This window comes from Solenopsis invicta, chromosome 7 (genome assembly GCF_016802725.1).
Source record: "Solenopsis invicta isolate M01_SB chromosome 7, UNIL_Sinv_3.0, whole genome shotgun sequence".
NCBI classification, from domain to species: Eukaryota; Metazoa; Arthropoda; class Insecta; order Hymenoptera; family Formicidae; genus Solenopsis; species Solenopsis invicta.
In genome coordinates this window covers 7,255,127-7,280,504 of record NC_052670.1, presented here as the reverse complement: position 1 = coordinate 7,280,504, position 25,378 = coordinate 7,255,127, and the positions used below count along the sequence as shown (strand labels likewise).

Sequence of the window (25,378 nt, the reverse complement as noted above, 5' to 3'; positions counted from 1 at the left end):
GCACTTAATTACATTCCCAGCCGGCCCCTCTCTCCCACACTCCCCTGCCGACCCTTCTCACGGAACGGGCTAACGATGTTTTTAATGTTCGGACTTAAAAAAGCATCCCGGAATACCTATGGCGCCGTAAACGTTCCTTCGCCTCTACACGCCCGGGAATATTAAGGGCCCAGTTCGCCGGAAGAACCGCGGTAAGATAAACGACAAGCCGGAAAAATAACAGTTAAATTGAGATTTTCGCTAACGTCAGGTAATTAAGTTCCTCGTGAGGTTATCGTTCGATTGATCGGCTCGATTCGCTACGAATCTCTCTCTTTCGATTGCATCCAGCGCGGCATCGAAATAACTCGTTGCTAAGCCTCACGCGATCAATTTCACGCAAGACAGTTTTTTCTTTACATTTCCATCTTGGATCTAGTTGAAGCGATCATTGCTGCCAAGTTAAAATCATTCGTTCATCCAAATACCATTATTTACGAGACAATTAATTTTAACACAACCTCTTTCCAACTTTCTCTTGGAACTTGAGAAAACAGCGTTAAAGAGCATATTTTTCACCTGATTATACTTCATATACTTTGAAAGAGTTACAAGCATACAAATATCGATGCCAAAGGCGAAATGCCAAAGCGCCTCGAGGGACGTCGACAGTGACGCGGCAGAATGTAACAAAGATCCACTTAGGTGGCTTTTGCCGTGGAACATCAAAAGGCAGCACAGCCGGGCATCAGCCGGTTTCCGCACGACACAGTGGATTACGTTGCGGAGGGTATGCTCGATGAAATTTGTTGATTTGAGGGAGAAGCTCCGCGATGGAGGCAAGTTGCATTTCGGAAGCACGGGGTAATGCAATATCGGGAGAAATGTGCGGCGCCAAGTGAAAGGATCGGCGGATATTGTACGGGGCGTGCAATAATACTAAGGCAAACGAGTACATCAGCCGCTGACTAATTGCAGAACGTTGCTACTACTCGCGTAACAATGCGGCGCGGCGGCGTGATACCAGCGGAAACAACGGCTGATGCTGGCTTCGTTCCTTGCCGAACGCGATGTTTGTTTGCTCGTTCGGTCGCTCGGGCGTCGCCTCATTGTCATTTGAATTTTAAGAGCGCGACTCTTGTCAAGCAAATGCGCGAGCTATAAATTATTCTGCAACATCGGACTCTTAATATTAAACGTGAGGAGTGATAATTCGAAGATAATCGAGCTCGGCATCGCCGGCTCATCCGTGATTAATTAATCGAGCTATGCCAAACGCGCGGAAGGCTGTTATCCGTGAAAATTGGTCATTATTCAGTACGCACACCGTAAAAACACGCGCGACGTTCCCTAGTTCTGGAATAGACATATCGATGTACGATGATCGATTTAATTGCCTTTGGTCCGCTTTATCGATCTCTTCGCATCGTCTGTCTGCTCGCCTCGAAAGACGAACTACGACGCGGAGCGTTGAGATACACGCGAGAGGCGTTGCCATGGGATGAATTAATTGTATTACGAGACAAGCGTTCTGCTAATGAGCTAATCTATAGCATTTGCTCCTTTGTCTTGTAATTAGAGAGAACGCGACGCCTTAAAGCTCGCTTGTTGGCAAAGCCTTGGGGCTCAGATTAGGTCTCATAAAGTGGTCTAAGTTTCTCTGAACGCGTAATTAAGTTTTTATTCTTTGTATTCAAAAGTATTGTAATAAACACAAAATGCGTGAATCATTAAGACAAATATTTCTAAAATTAAAAAAAAACATGTAAGATTTCTCTTCCGAAAAATTGTTTCTAATTTTTTACTATGTTCTATTGTTGCATTACTGCTTTATGTTATTTGTATCTTATTTCACAATTTTCTTTCTCAATTTAAATGTTTTTAACATTTATACTGTACATATAAAAATAATAAATTTTACATTTTTATATCTATTTAATTTCTATTAGCTTTATAGAAAATTTTCCAATAATAACATAAAAATGTGCAAACTTGTCTAAATACTAAACTTTTGAATAATATAATTAATATGACATATAATATAACAAAATTTGTATCATTGAGACTATTTAAATTAAAGATAAATGAAGAAATCTCGCTAAAAATCATTGTAAGCTGACTATTTATCTTTCACGGATGAATAATGATTGATGAAATCAGAGATTAGCGTATGAGAAGCAATGAGATCAAATTTTCATGCTAGATTCCAAAGCCACTTAGCTCTGGTATTAACAGTTGATAATCGTATTGAAGTTTGAAACAGTAAATTGGCGACCAAACCCGTTCTAATCAAAGGTCTAAATATGCTGGTACCACCAGTTGCAACACACGCAAAGGTACAACTGTATTCACGCCCAAGACAGATTTAGAGATCAATACGTGAAACTCGTACGTCTCTTGAAGCGAAAGTACGCGAGCGAAAATTAATTCGAAACGCGCGATAACGCCGTTGAAATACGGTTCCGGATAATGCGCCGGCAAGCGATATCACGAAAATATCTAGTCGTTATTATTCAATTAATAAGCGCGTATGTGAATATACGGGTTATAAATGTATGGATTTAAACGGCGTAGGAATGTATACGAGCTTGGGCAGGCCGTGCTAATAAATAGTGATTCATAGAGTACAATAATGGTTGCGAGTTTTGGTGATCAATAACGATACGCAAATAGAGAGAGCACGTATATTTTCGATATCGATGCGGTCAAAAGTCATTCATTTACTTATCATTCTGCGCGATATGTTGCCGTTATCGATTCAAAAATACAATGTGAAAATTATTTTTACTATGCTATTCGTTAAAATCAATGTCCTCCATCTTTTTCTTGCAAAATATTCATCATCTTTTTTCAGCCTAATTTTTTGAGATTTCGTAAAATTTTCCGTTCGTTTCGGAGCCCACGTCTTTTCCAAAATGAGCGTTTCAATTGAGAAATAGAAAAGTAATTACCGTCTATGATCTGTAAAAAGGGCATGGTAACTGCAAAAACGCACTTCAAACTTGCATCGTTGCGTTTCTAATGGGATTTCCGCGACACAGTCACGGGGTGGAGAATGTCTTATCGGCTGACTACATTAGAGCGCACGTACGACTTGGCGGCGTGTCGCCGCAGTCTGGCATTCGGCGCGTAGGGTATTATAATTAATCATAATTATGTCAGCGGCACTGCCACGGACGTCCTTCTCTCCACTTCTCGTGCCTCTTGCGCTAACAACAGATGGTGTCCTAGATTTGTCGCCCGTCGACGTGCACATGCATACGATTCCAGGGAAGGATCGAGAGTAACGACCGACGTGAACCGGGGTATGCGAAGTAAATAGAGAGAGGTTTGCAAACGAAGGAAACGCGTGTATCAGATATTAGGGGTTCATTGAAGATAATCGACGGATTCAGATTGTCAGAAAGAAAAACTTACCGTGTCCGACGTTAGTGACACTAGTTTCGTAAATCATCTCTTAATTATGTCTTACCTGCAACAAAAAAAAAAAAAAAATACAATAGTAATGTATAAAATACAATAATAAATAAAGCAAAAATTTCTCTATCGAAAAGATGAGAAGTTTCAAGATTTAGTCTCGAATTAGTTACACAATGTGACTAACGAGTTCGGCGTAATAATTAATAAGTACGGATGGTCTATCGGAGACCTTCGCCGGGAACGAGCTCAAAATCCTTCTCTCGTTCGGAATCCCTTTTTCCTTTCGTATTCACCGTAATCCCTTCACGCATTCATATTTCATGAAGTATTGTACCGCTCGAATGAGCCGGTCGGCTGAGAGAAGGGCTCGGATGGACAGCGAGGGCTGATTTGCAAGGATTGTTTCGTCGGGTTCTGGGAGTCGAATGGAAAGTAACAGTGACACGCTTTTACGACTACGAGGTCGTTAAAGATGACGTGTTGGTTTAAGCGCGGTCCGCCAAGTACGGTCGCATTTACGAGCCATAATCGACGTGATCCTCTGTAACCCGCGCGAACACGCCTGCTATGCCGTATCGACCTCCAACGACGTGATTGCAAGTAATTAGAAACAGCAGATTGAAAGATAATTTCCGCTGCTTACACCGACGATTACCAAAGTACGCAAATACGTAAGTCTTTGTAGTCGCACTGAGAATAACATTTATTTGAATATTTTCGATGAAATATTTACTTTCGGTGCATAAATATTTATTCAATAAAAAATAATAGTAAAATTACATTAGTGATTCTCGTACTAAACAAATATTTATGTATGTTTAATAAATATTTCATTACAAGTTTTCAAATAAATGTTTACTAAAATCAGTAATTTTTTTCTCTCAGTTCAGATTGTGACTAAGAGAACGTAATAAAAAACGGACTATTTTAACGGAAAAGTTCATAAAAGGTAAAATTTGTTCCGACATTGTAATTTTGATTTTTGTATATTATCGCTTTAATCAATGTAAAATACGCGTAACAAATGTTTCTTGCGTTTAAACGGAGATATAGTTATTTTTTACAAATCTTAATTCTTTTGCATCTAACGACAAAAAAATATTCTTCTAAATATTTTTTCCATTTCTTTCATTTAAGTAGTGACTTTTGAACGTTAAAGAGGAACGTTTTACGTTTCGTAACTTTCACGTACATGGTTTGTCTCGGATTTTAATTAAAGCCAAGCCAAGAGTCGGCGAGTGACGAAGAAAAAAAGAACACGTTCTAAACCATGGCACAACGAAATATTCCTACGACTCGGTAGCATATCGTGCACGAAACTTGGTCTCCTTTCGCTGCCCTCCTAGGTACCTCGGCGCACAATGCAATCTTCCTCGGTCCGTGAACACAATGGTAAAGTTACTAAACTTTCGGAATAAATCAAACGGAGCAAAGATAAAATTGTAATGAGCGCGGAGATAGAGAAATTTATGTGTCTACTTCTGCGGTGCTTCTACGTGGACAAGATCCGACTGGAGAAAGAACTATTTTGGGGCGAATTGCCTCGGTACGTACGGGCACCTTTTTCTTCGCGCTTTTCCTTCGTCGCATTCGTGAAAATCTGGTACAACATTTAAACAAGAGAATCGCCCGTTTTTTCTCAATTCTGACATTTCGAACAATCGTAAATGTTGAAAGAAAATCTAAAACATAAAATATTTTCTTCTTTCTATCTTTTTCTTTTCATCCTCACGTTGTTTTTACTGATTTTAAATGTAATATTAGGAGATTTATTACAATAAAATCAAACAAATCTTAGTAAAAGAATTTTTCGTCTAACCATTCTATTATTTATTAATAGAAGTCGTTTAAATCTTTACAATCCACCTTTTGATCTCAATAATTCTTAACAATGAGCGTTATAAAACAGAGTAATCACAATCACTGTTTCCAATTCCTTAGTAAGGTTTTCTTACACAAATTGTAAAGTAAATACAATTTAATTGTCTTGAATGCCGAATCTTTTTTTATCTCTCAATAAAAAGCTTACGCAAGTTTATTATTAAAAATGTTTCACCTTGTATTATCAGTTTTACTATCACTGAGTCGTTTTTTTTTCTTTTGCTATACGTGAGGAATATTTTATTGAATGCGAAATTTAGTTGGGAAAAAACCATCTGGAGATAAAAACAACACGAGGGTGCCGCCATTGATTAGAAAAGGCGCGATTCTGTGAGATGGACCAAAGATAGGGAGCGGTTACGACCCCATAACAACACAGTGGAGCAACCCCATTAACGGAATCCTTTAAATCCCATTGCCCTGTACGGTGCGAGCGTACGGCAGAGTGCTCTGTTAGGATGTTTCGTCCGCAAGGATGTTTCGTGTAGCACAATAGGCATAGACGCAAAGGGGAGTAAACCGAGGGTAGACGAAGGAAGCGATAGTTTTTGGTTTTCCCCCGTCCGCGCGACTAACGCGTTTCGTGACTCGAGGAGTTAATCTTCGCTTAATCGTCCGTTTTACGAGCCCGTTCTGTCAAATCGACTATTCGGAGGATGCGAGAACGCCAGACGTACGTCCTTGCAATTTGCGCTCAAGTGGCCGTTAGACGTAGACTGATACAGCGCCTTCGGTTTAATTATCCACGGCATACAGCTTTCTCGTTCCACCGTCATGCTTCATTAACTTCCCTAAAGTCTTCAGGGTCTCTTTTGACTCCTGCTTTGAATTTATTCTCTTATATCGCGTACTTTCTAGACGTCATTTACTATGATTTTTTAATTATCCCATTACACTGATAAAAGAGTTTGATAATAATAATCAAGCCTTATAGATGACAGTTTTACTAAGTTTTTTAGTGAAATAGTTTCAATTGAATATATATATTTAGTTAATATAACAAAATATTTAATAATATAATATTAACCGTTTAGTAGCCGGTTGATTATTGTTATTATATTTGATTACTATTAATACAATTACTAAATATTTAATTATATTAATCAAACATTTAATTGAAATGATTTTATTAAAGCTTCATTATTACTGAACTCTTTTTCCAGTATCTATATATCACATCAAAATTTCATTGTTTCATCTTGTAAAACTATCTTAAAAAATACTAAAGACAATAAATTTTCTTCTGAGTAAAAACAAAATGCGTTATATTAATATAAAAATTATGACTGACACTGTAAACAAAAGAATGCAATCAATGGAGATATAAAATCTTATAGAAAGAGTAAAATACTGTTTCGCTATAGATGGACTTGTACTACTTATCGAAAGTCGAATACTTTAAGCATGTAATAATATTACAACTGTGATCCAGTATTAAAATTCTAAAAAATTCATATTTGATTCTCGAGATTATATTGTTTTTTTTTTACAATTTTCAGAATTTTCAATTATTAATTGAATATAACACGAATCAAATTTTCGTGTGCAATTTTCAAGCACCAGTTTTGAATTCCGACAAAAATTTTTTACAAAATATTGACGAATTTAATTAAGGAAATCACTCTGCTGTGAGGGCGATCGACTCGCTTGTCACGAGTCAATGGTGCAACTGGCACCAGAAACATCCAAACATTTTATCAAGCTTCTAGATCGTTCAGTCGAAGGAACCAAAGTCCTTCGACATAGTGGCGGTAATTATTTTACCGCCATACCGCTACGATAATTAACTTCGTCTGCCCTCGTAAATCTGACGTGTTTTCAAGCGATGGTACCCGCGCTGATGCCACCGCAGCGGTGAACCGGGCCATGTGCCATTTAACAGGACATTTTTAAGGTGGAACCGCTTAACGAGTACCGCCGCCGACCCGTCTTGCGCAATTAGCCAACGACCCTGCTTATTTTCATTAGCGATCCTACCGTTGATGGAGAGATTCTCTTAAATCGATTTTCCTTTTCTGCCTGAAGTACGAAGAAAGCGCCGCGTACTCCTTGGAAAAGAATTATTTTTTGTGAGAAGAAATCGCTGCGAGATAGAAGCCAGCAGAATCTCTCTGTTCGAATAATATTCCGCGTTGAAAACGAGAATTATTCAAATCGCCGAGCAAATATCAACACTAGCTTGTTTTTAAAGTATGAGAATATAATTTACTTGCAATTTTTAATGTAGAAAGCATAAATGTACTGAGCATCTTAGTCTTCGGATAAAAAGAGGTTTTAATGTGTAGGCTAGGAAAATTATTAAAAGAACATCATTAAAACGTGTTCAAACTTAATAAATTGTCTACTTCTATGAAAATTTGATTTGACACCTCGTTAGCAGATAACAAATTAGCGTATCAGCAAACAAATGTTAATAAAAAAAGCAAAAAAAAACAATAAATTTGTGGAGAAATCTCACTACAACTATATCGCCCGAACTAGTAAAACCTTCGGTTTGATCTTAGCGGAAACGCGCGCGCTTATCCGTGTCACGCGAAAGTGTTAAACCGGAACACGGAAAACCGGAAGCAAGTGGGCCGGAAACACCGCGTCGTCGTTGTCGTCGTTGCCGGCAGCTAAATTCATCAAGTCCAAAACTGGCGTTCTCCGCGCTAGGAGATGGCGGTAAGCTTTATTTGCTGCCTGCACGAGCGTAGGGCGTCGGGTCCCTTTCATTCGCGCCCTACTTATCTTCGTTGCCGCATCGTGCTATACACCGTTCCATAAAACTGTCAACTAAATCATCACGCGTCTCTCGCTCCGCCGCGAACGCGGGGCAACGCGGAATTGCTGCGTTCTACTTAGAAACTGGGCGGCCTTCCCGCATGAGAATGCGGAAGCGCTTTTGCCGAAAGTGGTGCGCGAAGTCGCAGCCGGAGAAGTCTCGAATTAGCATTTTCAGGCGACGGAACTGCGACGTTTCGCCCTACGTTTTGACACTACGTTTAAAAATCCACGCTTACGTTTGCAATGTCGGAATTTACGAACGACATTTCAACCTTCCAACGGCAGGAAAATAAATTTTATTTAAGTAAAGCGAATGTCTTCACTTTTGCCTATCGGCGAAAATATTTTGGGAAAACACACGAACGCAATTAGAGCATTTTAATAACCTGTGCTCCGTGTTTGCTTTGTAAATTGTAGTAAACGCTTTTGTTTTTATTTTCCATTAACATCATTTGACTCTCTTGTTTTCGTGACCTATTTCAGATACGCCAAGATTTGCGTATAATAATTGGATAATTAAGGTTAATTTACGATAATTACGTTAGAGAAAGAGAGAGAAAAAACCTAAGCCATTCTTATAACAAAAACTAAATTAACGTTATAATAGTGCTACCAGAGAATGCTTTTCAACTGTCGTGATCAGAATGATTGTTGTTTTTGTACGACAAATATATAACTCGACCTCTCAAACTGCAATATATGCGAATTGGTACAAATTCTTTTAACTTAAATTGTAATGTTCGCAAAGTTTCTTCAACGTTTCAAGGGATTACACTCCCTGTCGTAAAAATATTTGAAAGATGTTTCGCATTATCATTGATGGGCAAGAAAAAGAGTTCGCAGTTGAACAACGTGATCCGGAGACAGGCTGTGAAATTTATGCGCTATATCGGGGCATCTTCGGAGTCACATGCCGACTGGCTCCAACGCGCAGCATCCTTTTCCGTTTCGATGACATTCAGAATCTTCTACCAGCGATATCCAGTCCCGTAGCAACTTGCATGAAGCTGGGGCTACGACGAATCGGTTATCGCGCACGCTTTACTGCAACGCAAACGGAGGAAAGAGAAATCAAATGTATCGGAACGATTTATGCACCTGGCTTGACATTCTCTCGCTGCGTTACGCATGGCCACCCATCGCGACATCGCTCCCTATAGCGCGCGAGACGAACGACGAACGGCCGAGAGAAAACAATTCCATATATATCCTCCGAAATCACCGCTTGGATCCACGCCAGCCTCTTTGTATTGTTGCGTATTGTTAATATTTTATCTAATATCTCGTATACACGTGTCCTATATAATACAATCCTGTCGGAGCTCAATTGATTTATCCATGATGAAGGTAGAAATATGAAGAGGTAAAAATTTATATCACGGACACAACAATTTAGAGAATGTAATTCAGTCCTTTGGAAAAAAATCACAAATGACAAAATTCTATTTCCATTCGTGTTCTCACTCCCCTTTTTCGATATATTGCCGCCTGGATTCACGCCAGATCCGAACGTCGTCGCCTCGATGCACGTATCGTCCAAATTTTATCGTATCCAGAGCCCAAGCCGTAGAAACCAGCGCGGCAATATCTACTTACTATCCATTAGATTCACGTTGCCCGATAAATTCGATATATATTAATCCGAGATATTTCCTGGCTTCACGCAGTCGATCTGTCTCGTGGAAACGAAATTCGCGTTCATAATTCAAACAATTTTCTTTCTCGTCGTGAGACGAGTGTGCGGAAGGAAAGATAGGAAATAATTCTGTTCTGCTGGCAATGGTCGGTTGGGCCGTAGCCAGGATACTTGGATCAGCATTGCCGCACTAATACTCGCACTGATATTATTGGATCCCGCGTATCCGCCACAGAATCTTGGCGTCTGAGGATTTCTTTCGGGAGGTTTGTTACAGCGGTCAGGCCGCCGGGATATTGCACATCTGAATGATCCTAAGTCGACCATTCGCGACCGTGAAAGGATTACGGCTGATAAATCGATCTACTACCACTAAAATCTAATGTTCCATCGGGTTTTGTATTACACTATACTATGGGAGTTATAGGATAACTCCCATTTTCTTGATTGACCAATTTCTAGATATATTTGTCTGATAAACTATGGAAGTGTCTCAATAATATCTAATTTAAAAAAAAAAAAAGATAAATTCCAAACTTAATTCGACTGAGAGAAAATATTTTCATAATTCAATATATCGATAAAATATCAATTCGTGTAGTACAGAATGTATAGTAAAGAATGTATTGTTAAATATAACTTTAAAATATTAAAATATTCATGTTCTAATTCTGCACTGCCTAATTTTGGTAATATTTTGCAATCGACCGACTCGCATCGCTTCATTCTTCCGCTCATTTGAATTTTTGTACAGGTCAATGAAGAACAATCGCGCCGCTCTATTTTCTTAATGTGGAAATCGACCGGGAGTTTCGCTAATGCGATCGATTTAATTTGGCCGAGCTCGGAAATCTGGAGCGAGGTCTCCTAACGCTTCAACGAACGGCTACCCCATTTCGCGCAATTACTTTTCATTCCCGCTACCAACTCGTGAGCACCTCGTAACGCCAGACGTATAAGCCGGTGGCAGTGTTCTCCAAAGATGGAAGCCGAAACGCACGACTCGAGATCACAAGTGAAACCGTAATAACGAAAGAGAGGGATTTCATCGCGATAAGTAAGGCGGGAACAAGGCGTTCTCCGATCGACAAGTTCACTCGTGCCAATGGGGATTCAGATCGAGCCAGCCTTTGCAATTTTGCAAAAAACAAAAAAACTACTAAATTAGGCTTCCCCGACTTCTTTCCTCTACGTCCGCTTCACTTGCATTTGTTCTCTCTTTAATTTTCATATTTTCTTCCCTCCTTCGTCATATTTTCATTGCTAAATTTCATCCTTTACATTCTTTCCTTTTCTTTCTCTTTCCTTCCGTCATTCGTCTCTGCTCTCTGTTTTGATTATATTTTCGAATTCTCTAACCATTGTCTTCCGTATATTTGCACGTCGCTCCAAACTTTTCGCTCGATCGTTGATCCTTCTACGGGACGCGCGTTATCACACGGATCGATCTTCCCCTTTCCATTCATGGACATCCAATGGGTGGGATAGGAAAAGATCCAATCCAGGACGAGAAGATTTTGGACGCGAGAGACGGAACGGAACCGACTCTTCGAGCGATATCTTCAACCGGCTGACAAATTCATTCCATCTCGCGAAAGACGCGACATCGGCATGCATTTATATCGCAGGTTCGGTAAGATACGCTGCCAGATAAGTATCGCGCGTGAAAAAGTGCCGATGGATGTGTCTTTTAAGGGCCCTCTCTCGCGTCTATCTAGCGCAGCCGGTTCTCTTTCTGTCTCAAGTTCTTCCACTGTTCCATGGAGATACCGACGCCACTTTCGCAGACAGCTTCTGTGGAGTCTGGCATATTAATGCTTTATGGTAATGCGCGCCGGCACCGGCGTATCAGCGAGGCGGGAATCGAGGAAATGGAAACCAGAAAGCATTCATCATCTTTGTTATGTATTCAGGCGTACGTCACCCGCGCGCCGGCCTCTGTAATTATTTTGCATCGCCTTATTGCAGTTTTTTCAAACGCAACTTAAACCTATCGAAGACATTCTTTCGATCACCATGTTAACAATACAAACTCTGGGACTATTATTGTTGAAAATATTTCATAAACGTATGTTTCTTTATGAATTATGTGGCATACGTATAAAAAAATATTATACACAACGATAATTCACAATATTTGAAAATTATTTTTGTCGAGAAGTGAAATTACTAATTTGCTATATCAGACCGCAGAAAGGGCGAATACGCGATATAAATAACACTCTTAGGGGAAAGTACGGTCAGTGCAATAAATTCTAAATCCACGGCTAGCAGCTAATTAGTTCTTTGCCTCTAAAATGCGTCCAATTAAGCATATTGCTTTGCTAACTGTAAGTACCGGCGCTGCGCCCTAAGTCGCTTCCTCAAAATTTGGTCCGACAACTACGGGCGGCATAGTCGGGTTAATCTGAGCGTGCAAGCCGCAAGATTGTCTCGGTATGCCTCTTATTATCATCAGGACTAGCGATTACTCTAATTACCATTGGCTAATCCCAACACAGGCGCGAAGGGTTACAAAACATATGCGTTCGACATACGTTGGTAAGGCTGTCAAATTCTATTTAATTCCTACATAGATAGAGCTTGCGTTGTGCAGCTTTTTTTATCGAATTTTAAAAGCATAATTTTAAAATGATTTATCATTAAAAAAAAAACACCATGAAATCGTCTAAATTTTCGACATACATGTTTTACAAAAAAAAAATTTATTAAAAAATATTGTTTTGCTTAATTTTTTTTACTATTGACATTGTAAATTCACTCTTTGACCAAGTACAATGCTAAAGAACATGATAACATATTTGTCCGTCTATTATTTCGTTATTATAATAACACCAGCAATTTTCAACGTTCACACGATACTAATTCTGTGTCACGCACTAAAGAGGACTCGAATTATAAGTCAAAACATTTGCGTCAATAACTGTTATTATGCGTTAATTAGCAAAACTTATAATTCGAATTTAATGAACTGATTAATTAATTGCACATAAACACCTAGTGCCGGCTTTTATTGGTCAAATATCTCCTGGTTTTTGTTAGTCATTTATGTTAAATTTTTCTAATTGATCAACCTTTCACACGACAAATGTACATTTACGAAACAACGCACGTTGCTTTTTGAGACTCACGCGAATCACGAAGACATCGCGGAAGAGTTAATAGAGTATATGTGCTCGCGTGAGCGAGACTTGGTGAAATTAGACGATGTGCATTATCATGCCAGCCAACGCCATCAGCTTTGCAATAGGGTTGATGGCCCATGGGAGGGTGAATAAAGATGGTCCTCGTGTTAGCGGCGTTTTAATCCCTGCTGAGCCAGCCAGTAAGTCAAGGAGAGCTCGGCATAACTCTTCATTCGCAAGGTTAGCCGGTATAACTGTAACTTACTTCCTCTCCCCTTCCACGTCATTTTCCCCTAACTTTATATCACGCGTATGCCGCTGTTTGGCTCTATATAGTGCAGACATCTTCGCGGGTCCGTATAGCCACGTCTTCCGGAAAGCCAAATATTTCGCACCATCAAATTCGCTCTTGGCGCGCGAGATGAAAGAGAGAGAAGTAGCTCAGAAATAAATGGTAATACTTGGTTGAATAATTATTAAAGGAGTGCGGTAGCCCTTTTAATCCCGATCGCAGAAAGTAAATAAAGAGAAGAGATAAAACGTATGTAAAATTCCACTAAAAATTCTCACTAAATTGCAGGCGATATGTGTGTATATGTACATATAAAAAGTTATACTTATATGTTATTATACATTAAGTATATAAATATACCATTTTTCTCTTTAAAAGGGGCTGAATCTATTAAATACAAAGTTGCGCTGCGCATCGTATCAACATTCGCAGAAACATCGAGCTGTCCCCGACGAAACGCTATAGGACCCTTTAATCGAGGTCGTCGCAGTCCTTCGCCGCTGCAAAGGAGCATTTACGTTACAGCTATCGCGAGATAGCGGAATGAACGGGGCGAGAGGGTGGACTGAGGGGGAGGGAAGCGAACATTGTTCCCGGTCTCGTCGCCATTCTGGATCTCGAAGATTAACCATGTAGCATGGTAATTAGGGTTCTCTCTCTGTCTTGCATCGAGATGCCGCCCGGTTTCGTCCTGGCTGTTGGCGAACCTAGATGCCCTTCGGGACGCTCCCCGGTGTCGTAGCCGGAGTTGCACGCCGGCGGGGTTGTATATCAGCGGAGACGCTGTGCTAGCACGTCCCTACCTTTACACAATAACCCATTGTTGTCCGTCGGACGTTACCGTTTCCCCAGTTACCGTTCATCGAAGACAAAGCTACCATGCCGTCGCCGTTGCACTGTCTCGACTCCCGGTCTTCCGCGCTTGTCTACCATTGTTTCCTCCTTCCCCTCCCCTTCCAACAATTTTCATCATCTCTTTCGTGAATCGCCTGTCACAATATCGCGGAGGTATCAACTCGCAACGATGCGAGTGCAATTGACCGCTTTTTCGAGAACCATCCCTTTGTTTCTAATACTAAAATACTGAATTCTTAAATTCTTGACAAGCCGGTTCGATTTAACTAATTGGTCTACTACATTGATTTAGCTACATCTGCTTCGGTACAAGTTTCTACGACGTTTGCGGAAAATGATCGTATTTCAAAAGCACGCAACAATAAAATACTAAGAACTCCTTTGCGAAATCAAGTTTGAAATATAATCTGGCCGCACGTGCGCGATCGTAATCGTAAATATTATTAAGATACTTTCATGATGGGTACGAGAGAACACAAGTGCTAGGAATACTTGATGCACTCGAGAGAAAATGTAAGTTCGAAACAAAGCCTGTTTTCAAACGACAATAAAAGCCACGCTTTCACGAAGTTAACAACTGTTACAGCCTCCAACGAAGAGAGCAACGGCCATAGCAGCGTACAACAATAGTAATACGTAACGAAGTCAAGGCACATTAAATCGAAGAACTTTGGGTAACATCGTGTTTCGCGAAAACGATTGGAGCTGTTTCGTTCAGCTGTAGCGCATCGATGTCGTTCCGAAGCATCGAGGCGAAAAGTCGAGAAATAAAGTAGACGTGACTGGTAGTATTTGCGGGGTAATATTACCGCGAATAAAATTCAGACAAAATTCAAGTGACGTACCATTAATAATGAATAATAATATCTTGGAAAAAATCTACAAATATATCCACAAGTTGAGAGATTATTAATCGATTTTACATTCGCTAATCGTTAATTTAATTGATATTAAGATAACCAACCATTTAATGCCTAATCACTGATATTAGCATCACTGATATTAGCGATTTATTGTCCGATGGAAGAAATGACAGTAAATAAAAGACATTGGTTGCGTTTAGCTCAGACGCCAAGAAACAAATTTATATCGCTGAAACGACTATAAATACGGCTATAAAGACTTCTAAGTGGTAATAATATTCCGAAGAATAGCGATAAAAAAAAGGGCAGGGAGGTCTATCGAGATCTCCGCCGCACCGGTAACTCACTTTGATTTCCAAATAGGGCATGTTCCGAGAGTTCGACGAGGGTGAGGTAGATCACCGTAAAGAAAAAGTTTCGCGCGCGCAGAGTAACGGCGATACATGTAACGGAGTCTTGGACCATTAAATCGCCAGAGTTTCGGCGACATCCTGTTTCGAGGGAAACGAACAGGCTTCCGAGCGACTGCCACGCGACCGCGTTCCTCTTAGCGGTCGGACATAAGTAAAGAAGAGTTTATGCGTGGCGACTGTAACAACAAACGTTCTTTTTCTGGAGGGTGGAAAAAAAGTTTGGCCGGCTGCCACCCTGGGTGGTCGTGATTTCTGAAAGGACATCCTCTCGTTCAAGCGATTACGTGTATTCACTCTCCCATTCAAAATGCGATGATCCTTCCGAACGCGAGCAACGAATCTTGATCGTGCTATTTCGATTTATTAATTCTTCATGCGTCCTGTAGGAGACATTCGCATACACCGTCGTTGTCACGACCGTTACCGCAGTCCATTGGAGAATTTATTCTCCTTGTGAGTCGCGCGAGTTCCGAACACGTGGCGAAACAAGGCTCGACATCGGTCGTTGCACGGGCGTGCCTGGTTCGTGGTCCATCAGAGTCTGGCATGCTGCCAAACAGGCGGGGTCGAAGCTAGCCTCGGGATCAAGAAACTCCCGCGACAATTCGGAAACCCGGCGTACGTATATGCGCTTATCGTGTACGGCAACGGCCTTCCGCAAGATTACCTGCGACATATGCTGCGCAATTAAGTCGCCTTATAATCGTCTGAAAGGAGTAATAAATGGGTAACAACGACTTTTCCCGCTTGTCAACGTCGATATGCTTTATACTTTCCATCTAAGACCCTTTTCTTTTGCTTTGTCGAAGCAACTCTAGCCAAACAAAATTCAATTAGAGACTTAAACACCAATTCTTCAATAAAATCATTATTTATATATGTATTCATTGATCTTTTTCTCTCTTTCTGCTTAGTTACTTAATCTTTGCACATATTTTTATACATTCTGTGAACACAGAACTCAATATCCTCTTGCAACAAACATTACAATGAAACGAATATAAATTGTTTTACATCATGTACATGTAAATTATGTATCACATAAGATCTGGAAATCAATCAAAAATTCCCAACATATAGTTAACGTGTCTATAGTCACGTAGAAATAATTAACAATAAACTTGCATCTTTTTCTCAATAAAGATTTTCCTAAAAAAAAAAAGATTAAAATAAAGCAAGATTTTATTTAAGTACACAGTAAAAAATAAAATGTCACTTTTTGGGACATTCTGTCTACTCTAAGTTAAAATAACTCAAAAGTTAGGTTAAAATAAAAGTTAAAATAAAAGTTATTTTAACTTTTGAGTTTAACCTAAAATTTAGAGTGAACTTTCTCGGATACAGAATGTTAAAATTACATTTTATTTTTTTACTGTGTATATATACATATATATATAAAATAGCCATAAATACCTTAAAAGGCAATATAAGTTTAATTTAATCGACTTTGGATTTCGGGAAAATAAATTATAATTCTTTTTCACGTTTCGCTTTTTTTATTAAGGCAATTTCGTAAAATGCAAAGCTTTAATAGCGTGTTGCGCGTCCATCCGGCAACACTGTTTGTGCAGGCGTATGCGGGCGCGCCAATGGCAACTCGAAACGATCACGCGGAATTACGTGATAGCGCATAATTCAATGTGATTTAATACGTCGATGTAAATTTGAAAAGATCCGCCCGAAAGCCGCGCCGCATAGTCGGCTTACGCGCATGTAACCACGCATTTTCAGGAATTAAATCGGATCTTTTTAAACGAAATTTTGAGCCGGCTGTCAGCCAAAGCTCGTTTATCTTTCTTTTTTTCGCGTTACACTCGCGTCAAAGCGAATGCAAACGCCGCGACCGGCCGATACTGAAAGCAATTAAAACGATATCTTGCTTTTTTAAACAATAATTAAAAACGTGCGTTTTTCCCCCCATGTTCACGTCACGGCAGAACCGAAAAGCCAAGAAAATATTTGTACTGTCGTGGAAACTACAAAACATCAATGCGCACATTGTGAAAGAAATCAGCACGTATAATATAAAAATGTGTCTTGTGCGTACGAGAACTTCTTCAAAATAAAGTATTAACATAAAAAAAAAAGATATATTCGTGTATTTTCCCAGATTTCTTTCAGTTTGTCTTTCCAAACACTTTCTTGAATGCATCTCAAATCGATAAAGTAAACAGGATAGAACGGTTTTATGTGAAAAACGAATTATGTTTCAAGCTTTTCAAAGGTATTTATATTACCTAGCAGAAATGCAATGCCGTAGATTGCTTAGGAGCACGTTAATGGCCACGGAGAAACATATTTCATCGCAGATATAGGTACCTGGAAAATGAGGTCCGCTGGATTTACGAGCGGTTTGCGATTATCGTTTCCCCGCGTTACAATTTACGACCATTCGATACTTGTAAATTGTCAAGAACCGAGAAAAACTTTCCGCGCAGATTCGGGGCAGCTGAAATGATTTAAAATGCAAAAACAAGTCTTTAAATCTCGGCTAATTGGTACACAGGACGTGTATTAAAAATATTAAAAATGTATGTATCTTTTGCAACATATTTTATGATTTTGTTGTGCGAAAATAGAGAAAAATGCAACACGTGATAAACAAGAGCAGAAGAGAGACTGGAAGCTCTATTTATAAAAATAGTAATCGCGCGAGAAATATAATATTTTGTGCAAGTTGTATAAAAAAAAAAAAAAACAAGTTACTCTTTCCATTTAGTAGTAAATTTCTTGATAAATAAAGAAACTAATTTTTTTTCAACAGAAATTTAATCAGATGACGCTTTTCAGCTTCTTAATTTTCAATATTAAATATTTTATCAAGAGCGAGAGACTAAAATTAAAATTCCAGGAATATTTACGATGAATTGACAATCAGATATTCATTGACAGGCAGCGAAAATTTATCATTTATAGCTGCACAAGAATCTTAATCATTGAAATTTATAATGTGCTCTTTCGCCCGGCAAAAGCGTATAATAAATTAAATGAAATTGAACGACGAAATCTGCTTAGACGACAGTTTTAACATGCTGAAGATACAAAATTAGTGCCTCAGTGCAACATCATTAGTAACTGTCTGACTCGAGCGTGATGATAATAACAAGGCTTTGAGAGAAGTCTATTTGATAATAACACTACGGCCTCCTAAATGTGAAAATAATTGATGCTATCCGCAAGAGAACGATGTGACGCTGTTAAGTCAGATACCGACGGCCATAATCCCGGGTTTAGGATAATCGCCGTGAACTTTTAGGGTCGACGGGACAGATACAGGGATGAAGCTCTTCGAGGTTTACCAAAGACATTGCTGCTTAATGATCCCTCATGACGCATGTATGTAATTAATATTCGGCTTAGCGCCTATTTATAAAAGCCGATCTCTCAAAACACAAAATCATTCCTTCGTCAGGGCGTTCCCGTTCAATAAAAGTTCCTCCAAATTTGCAAACTAATTCCAACTTGGGCAATTGTATCATTTTCTGTGATTTCTGTGATTAGAGAAGTTTTTCTCCAATAGCGTTTATTGTTTATTGAGTTTTAGTTTGTAAACGAATAAAACAAAGTTTATAGTCTCTATAAGGTACACTCGAGTCATTAGTTATCTCATTCTCAAAAAATCAAAAAAATTCTCTTATTCTTTTATCTCAAGGATAACTTCAAAATATATTTTATATATATATATATATATATATATATATATATATATATACATGTATGTTAGGTTTCTAGTTAATTAAGTTATGAATTAAACTTATCGTCGTTATGTGTTCTCGTCTCTGATTAAATCCCAAGTCAGAATAGACTGTCTAACTCTCCTGCCCTTTGAGCCGCTTCTGTTCTATCCCAGATCATGGTTTTAGTGCGATACGTCGAGTGATTCTGACGCTACAAGTTCTTGCATGTAAGTCCTGAGATGGTTTAGCGTAATATTAATCGTGCTTTGCGGCGATCAATCATGAGCGTAGACATTTAATGTCTTAACACGAAGGCGATTTGCGGACGGAAATTTTAATTAAGAAGTTCGCATATTTATTTCTTTTCCATTCATGAAACATGACAAAAAGTGCCCGTGGGAGAAGCAAAGTTAACGATGTCAGCGCGCAATGCTGATATAATGCGCTTTGCCCGTTATTTTTAATAAACGCCGATTGTACTTTGTGTCTCCGTTAAAAAAATCGCGACAGAGAAATCAAGCAACTTTCTCCTTGCGCTGACAGCGCCTTCAATTAACCTTCGTTAAAGTCGAAAGATCTGTCCGTCGCTTCGAAGGTACGACGAAATTACCGCGTAAATCTCGGCAGATGAGGAGAGTAAAAATAAAAAAGATAAAAAAAAACGAAGCAGTGTGGCGCAGATGAGACGGAGAAGAACCGCTCCTACAACTAATTACTTCAAATTCTCTTCACGTATTCGCCAGATAATCGTAACTCATTAGAAAATTAATTCCGAGAGGCTTTTCACAACGCCGTAGCCGGTAATACGAAAACTTTTACAGCATTACACACTGGTCCGGCGCAACGCCTTCAATTAACGTTCAAGTTGAAAGAATTACTCGCGCTTTCGCACCTTCGGTGAGATGACATTATTGAGGTGGGGGCGCCAGATTATGGTCGTAACGCGGAGCAAGGGAGGACGGATATAAACGTAGGGGACGAAAAAGCGACGTCGAGGATGAAAGTAGCGAGTGTGAGAGTCAGCCCGAGTCTCCAGTTTTCGCCGCGTTCGCCACTCTACCGGGCTGGCAGGCGGTTATGCATCCAATTCCATTTCCCATTTCAACTTTTCTCATCTCTAGCGACCCGCTCCCGCGCGGAAGAAGTTAAATACCGTTACCGTAATATTCAATCATTATTTCGATCATTAAAGTAACTCCGGAATGGTAGTGCGACCAAAGCGCGGACGAGCGATAAAGACAAGATTCTTTCCAAAGAACCTTGGTTGGAATCAAGGGGAGGGGGAGGAGGAGGGGGAGAGAGGGGAAGAAGATTTAACTCTGTCGACGCAATTTGGATTTTGGCTCTCCAGTTTTTCCTACCACGGTAAACTTACGGTAATTAAACCTTTGTTCTAGAAGTAGAAATTTAAAAGAGGAAAAGAGAAAAATCAGTCCGCTGTTCTAATCTTTACAATTCTAATCTGGAATTGTAAAATAAAACGTGTACTAGAAAAATTTATTTGCAATGAAACTATTTCTCTTCTACAATATAATTGAAATAATTTTATAATTAATTGAAAAGTAAATTTTTACTCATATTACTTTCGCGGGTCACGGGAGATTACGGCTGCAGGTCGATATTACGTCCGCGGACAAAATTATTGTCAGAAGTTGATGCGCGCTTGTCAACGTTACGATACCGTCGCGCTGTTAATATTCATAAAATGGTCTGGTCCGGGTGCAGTGTTTCATTTCGAATCATTCCAACGCCCGGCGCATAATGAAAATAAAATCTCTTGTTTAAATTTCGCCAGAATTATTATTACGAAACGCCGCGCTGTCGCGCCGCGGAAAAATACGCTTGCGGCTTATGACGGACATCTGCGCGCAAATGTCACCGGAAAAAAAGCAGAAGGCATTTCTGCGCTACGCCAGTTTCCATCCTTTCTTCATTCTTTTTTTTTTAGTTTTTTCTATTTTTTACAAAATGAGAAACTTAAAGGTGCCTTTATGCCACCACAAGAACAAACACGAACGTCAACTACGCAAATGTTAATGCTAGCGCGTTGCTGAACCTCGCGTTACGTCTTCCCGTAAGAAGGCACCGCAATTCGAAATTCCACGAATTATTCATCCGGAATTGCGCGACATGGTAAAAAGAGCGCGTCGTCTGCTGTATGCGCCGGCGTTGCGGTTTATTTTTCTAAATAAGTCGCAAACATATAACGAGACAAAACTGCAGCCTGCATTTCGCAATTTCGTAAGTGCCGATTCATGAGACGTGTGTGACTTGAAATTCAATGGAATTGCCTGGCGCTGTCCAGGAAAGAAAGCGTGGCCAATGCAAAAATCGCAAAGTGCGTCAGTGTATTTTAGTAGTCGCAAACTTTCCGCGGAGTTAATATTTGTAACAAAAATTCAATTGAATATCTTTCTTGACAATTTTTTAATTCTCCATTTATTTTAAGTAAAATAAAATTTATATGTGTAACCGAGAGAAAATTTGTAATTTTTGGAACAATCTCTGTAAAGCACAAAATGTCGGAGAGTACTAAAGATTTGCAAATTTCAAACTTCTCTAATGTCTATTCATAAAACGCGCGCGTGAGATAAAATCGAATAAGATTTTCCGTCCGCTATTCGTTTCGATGTCAGTGGGCTGTAATTCTCTCTCTAGAAATAGCAATTTTCTTTTAAATCAAATAGGAATTCTCTAGATGAAGTAACGAAGCTGCTTCTCGACTTACGATTCTTTTCTCATATGATCTTTCATCAAATACTGATATTTTAGTGCTTCCCTGATTTCATAATTACAGATTTCTCTGATAACGAGGCGCAAGCTTGAATTTTCATGAAATTTAAAACGTCAATAATCGTGCGTAATACAGTTTCCGGAATAAATAATTTGACGAACGGTGTACCAAACATATTTTAGCTGAGAGTGAATGAGATTACCTGTTTCAATAGGCAATGATCTAGTCTGGCAATGTCAATGATAATGAGATGGAAATTTGAAACAATCCGCGATAGAATTTAATCAACGTTGTCCAATCTTCTCTGTAGCGTAAACTCGTATCCATCTCGTATTCATAGCTTTATTACGCAAGTTAAACGGTCAAATAAATCTGTCACTTTCGTGCGTTTAAGGGGAGTGACTAGTAAAAAGTCATGAGCAATAAATACAAAATTATCGGAGCAATAAATGCAAATTGCATCGATCAAAACCCCTGAAAATTTTAATGGATAATATTGCCCCTTATTTCATTTCCACGCTTTCCATCATTGGACGTGGTTATTATCATAGACTACATAACGCGCAACATTAATGTAAATTAGCCTAGTAGATAATTCCGTTGCATCTAGTGATTCGTTGCGTCTAGCGACGGAACTTGAAACATCTAGCTACAGGATGGTGTCGACGTAACGTTACGTTTGACCTGGTTTCACTTGACTCGGAGTTAATTGCGTTTACGTGTAAGCGAGTTGGTCTCTCGATGAACGGCAGACAGCGGCGTCGTTTTTACGTGTCAACGGATACGTCTTAATGTTCTGTGAAATCCGTTGGCATTCATTAACGCTCAATTAATTTTGTCGATACTGAATCTTTATTTATTGAGAGAAATATTGATTCGTTTTTTCATTAGCAATTATTACATTTTACTGTCAATAAGACATTTTCTCGGAAATATCCGGATGGATTAATTCTGTAATATTATCGTTTTGTAAACGTATTAATTACAGTCGAGAAAGTCAAAATACGTGTTCATACTTCAATGTTATCACTCTTACATATCGCATTTGTATAATCGTGACCATTCGTAACGTCAAAAGAGTTAGTTCCGCTTTCTGGCTAGCGTAGTGCCGAAGGATTTCGAATAAAATTGGAAAGGATCCGATATTGGGCACGTGCAATGGCGAATCATGATTCGCTTTTGAAACGCTGCTCACGTCGCACGCGCGACAGAATTCCTGATGCAGACGCAGTCCAGAACTGTTTTCGCGGCAGATATCGGACCGGAACCGGAAGATGGTGCGCCTCTCGTCGTGCTCATTGCGGAGCAACCCATCGACATTGGTCTGATATTCTCTGCCGGCGGGAGGTGGCGCGAAACCTATCGGAGCAATTAAACTACCAGCACAGACAGGGGTAGTTGCGATGTCACGGCATAACGGCGACCATTAAGATAACGTGGCCGGGGGTGATTAGCCTGCCTAATTACTGCGAGATGCCGTGGCCCGCCTCGACTATCGTCTACGTCGCTCTTCTCAACGGCATGCTCTTCAACATCCGCCAGATACGTCTGCCCTATGAATCCGGTCTCTCTCTCGCAATGTCCTCGGTCATAAAGGTATGCTAAATATACGGACGTGGCGGATGAATTGGCGGAAATTCTCCTACGATCGGATAAAACTAAAAGCCCACACGCATCGCTGGGTACATTTGCAGAAGTGATAAAGTGTAAAGCGAAGGACTTTCTTCCAACGTGATAGTCAGTCAACTTGGAAATATCTTTGCGAATATCTTTGCGCGCTACAAAGAACCATTTATCGCGTATCTCGATGAATTTCTGTGATCTTCGAGAGCCGTTGTTAACTTCTTGGGTATTAAACTCGCGAGTATGATAATACTATACGATGAGGCATTCAATTCACTAGGAATATTTCCCCGGCAGAGATTTCAGGGAGGCGAAACCTCTGCGTTATTTGCATCAATCCTTTAAAGCGACTGAGTTGGAACGGAATTTACGTCGAGCAAGAATTACGGTTATATCTTTGCTGGCACGCGTTATTTATAACTTGACGCGATTTCAAATCCGGGATCGCTGCATTATTATATATACATATATTTATCGAGTCAATATTTCTCATAAACGATCGGTATTTTATAACGATAAGCGCGAGCAATAATTTTGTATAAACTATCGACGAAGCATTGATCAATGTCAAGGATGCCGGTAAGAGAATTTTTTATGCGAGTCATTAAACAACGAAATATATATGAATTATTTCTGTAATAGGTACTTAGAGTGTTCACATGTGTTTTTAAATACCGGGCTCATTTCTGTGCATAAATATTTGCACGAGGATTTATCAGATATCGAAGAATTTCGCGCGAGCGATGCAAAATCCAAATGACAGAGTACACAATTTTATCAACGATTAATGGCTTTAATCAGCTTACGCGGGCAATGGCGCGGTAGCGACACAATTTATAAATTAGTAGGAATAGAGGCGCCGGCGATTTTTCAATTACAATTTGCCGATTTTATCGCGCGACGTCGCGTCGCTCGTAACTTTTCGGTACCGATGCTATCGCGCGGAAACGACTGCAAAGCACAGTTGTCTGCAATTTTGCCAATAGATAGAGACAGGAAAAGAGGGAGAGAATGTGCGAGAGATCGAGAAGGGGGGAGGGGAGGAGAGAGTGAACAAGAGAGAAAATGAGGGAGAGAGCAAAGCCGACAATTCCATGAAATTACGAACAGGTCGGTAGCGGCGGCTACGTCATGCGGCCAATTAATTACACTTTACAATCGGCGACAGTTATTCATTGATAGACGGCCGGTTAATTAATCGAAGTGGGCAAACAATTAGCATCTGGAGCACGGGATTCTATCGGTCCCGGCGATAGGAGCCATCGCTCACGTCGCGTCGCTAACGGTAATTCGGCGCACGGTGTGTAAATTAATTAACCGGAAAAGTCAACCGGTGCCGCCGCCGGTTGGCGTAGATGTTCATTTTAACTTCGCCCGTTGAACATCAGTCGTTGAGCAATCAATCCCGGAGCGCTCAATCTGTCTATGTTTCTTTCCTCGGCGAATAAAAGCAAGATGAGGCTGATTTCCGAGTTGGGTAACGGGCTTAGTCGCGACTACCACTTCCAATCGTGTCTTTCGTTGCTTTTTGTTTCGGAGGTATCGTAAACGTTCACAATTTAATTATGTCGCCTGATCCTCAGGGATTCGCAGAAAGATCCCGAAATTAGACAACCGACCGCGCGCTCGCGCACTTCTAAGACTACGAGTCATAATTAATGCTCGCTATATTATCATCGCGCGCCAGAGATAAGTCAGCATTAATTATTGACGATAACGCGGTAAACTAACCCCCGACGGCATTAATTATGCTAATCATTATGCTAATGATTACACGACCAGCACTTAGCCACTTCATGCATGTATGCATGAGTCGTCGGCAAGTAACCATACTTAATTGTTTGATCGTATAACCGTTGTCTCTGCCAGGCCAAAGCGTAATTGTTGCAAAATTCTTCTCAAAGTAATTAGAAGCTCGTCGCGCATAAAAAAAAACTTTATAATACTTTATTTCACGATGAGAAACATATCACAGATAAAATAGCAGTGATATTAAAAAAAAAAAATGTGTTGAAATAATACAAATAAATCTAAAAAAAAAAATAAAAAAAAAATAAATAAATTTTCGCAAGTACATAAATAAAATAGAATTTAGTCGAACGGTATTCGAGTCC

The 25,378-nt window shown here is 39.7% G+C and overlaps 1 protein-coding gene across 1 annotated transcript in view; it reads right to left on the bottom strand.

Moving 5' to 3' along the window:
• Positions 1 to 25,378, bottom strand: part of LOC105205406 (E3 ubiquitin-protein ligase MIB1) — a 380,051-nt gene that overhangs the window by 245,462 nt on the left and 109,211 nt on the right. The gene's annotated exons all lie outside the window — the stretch shown is intronic.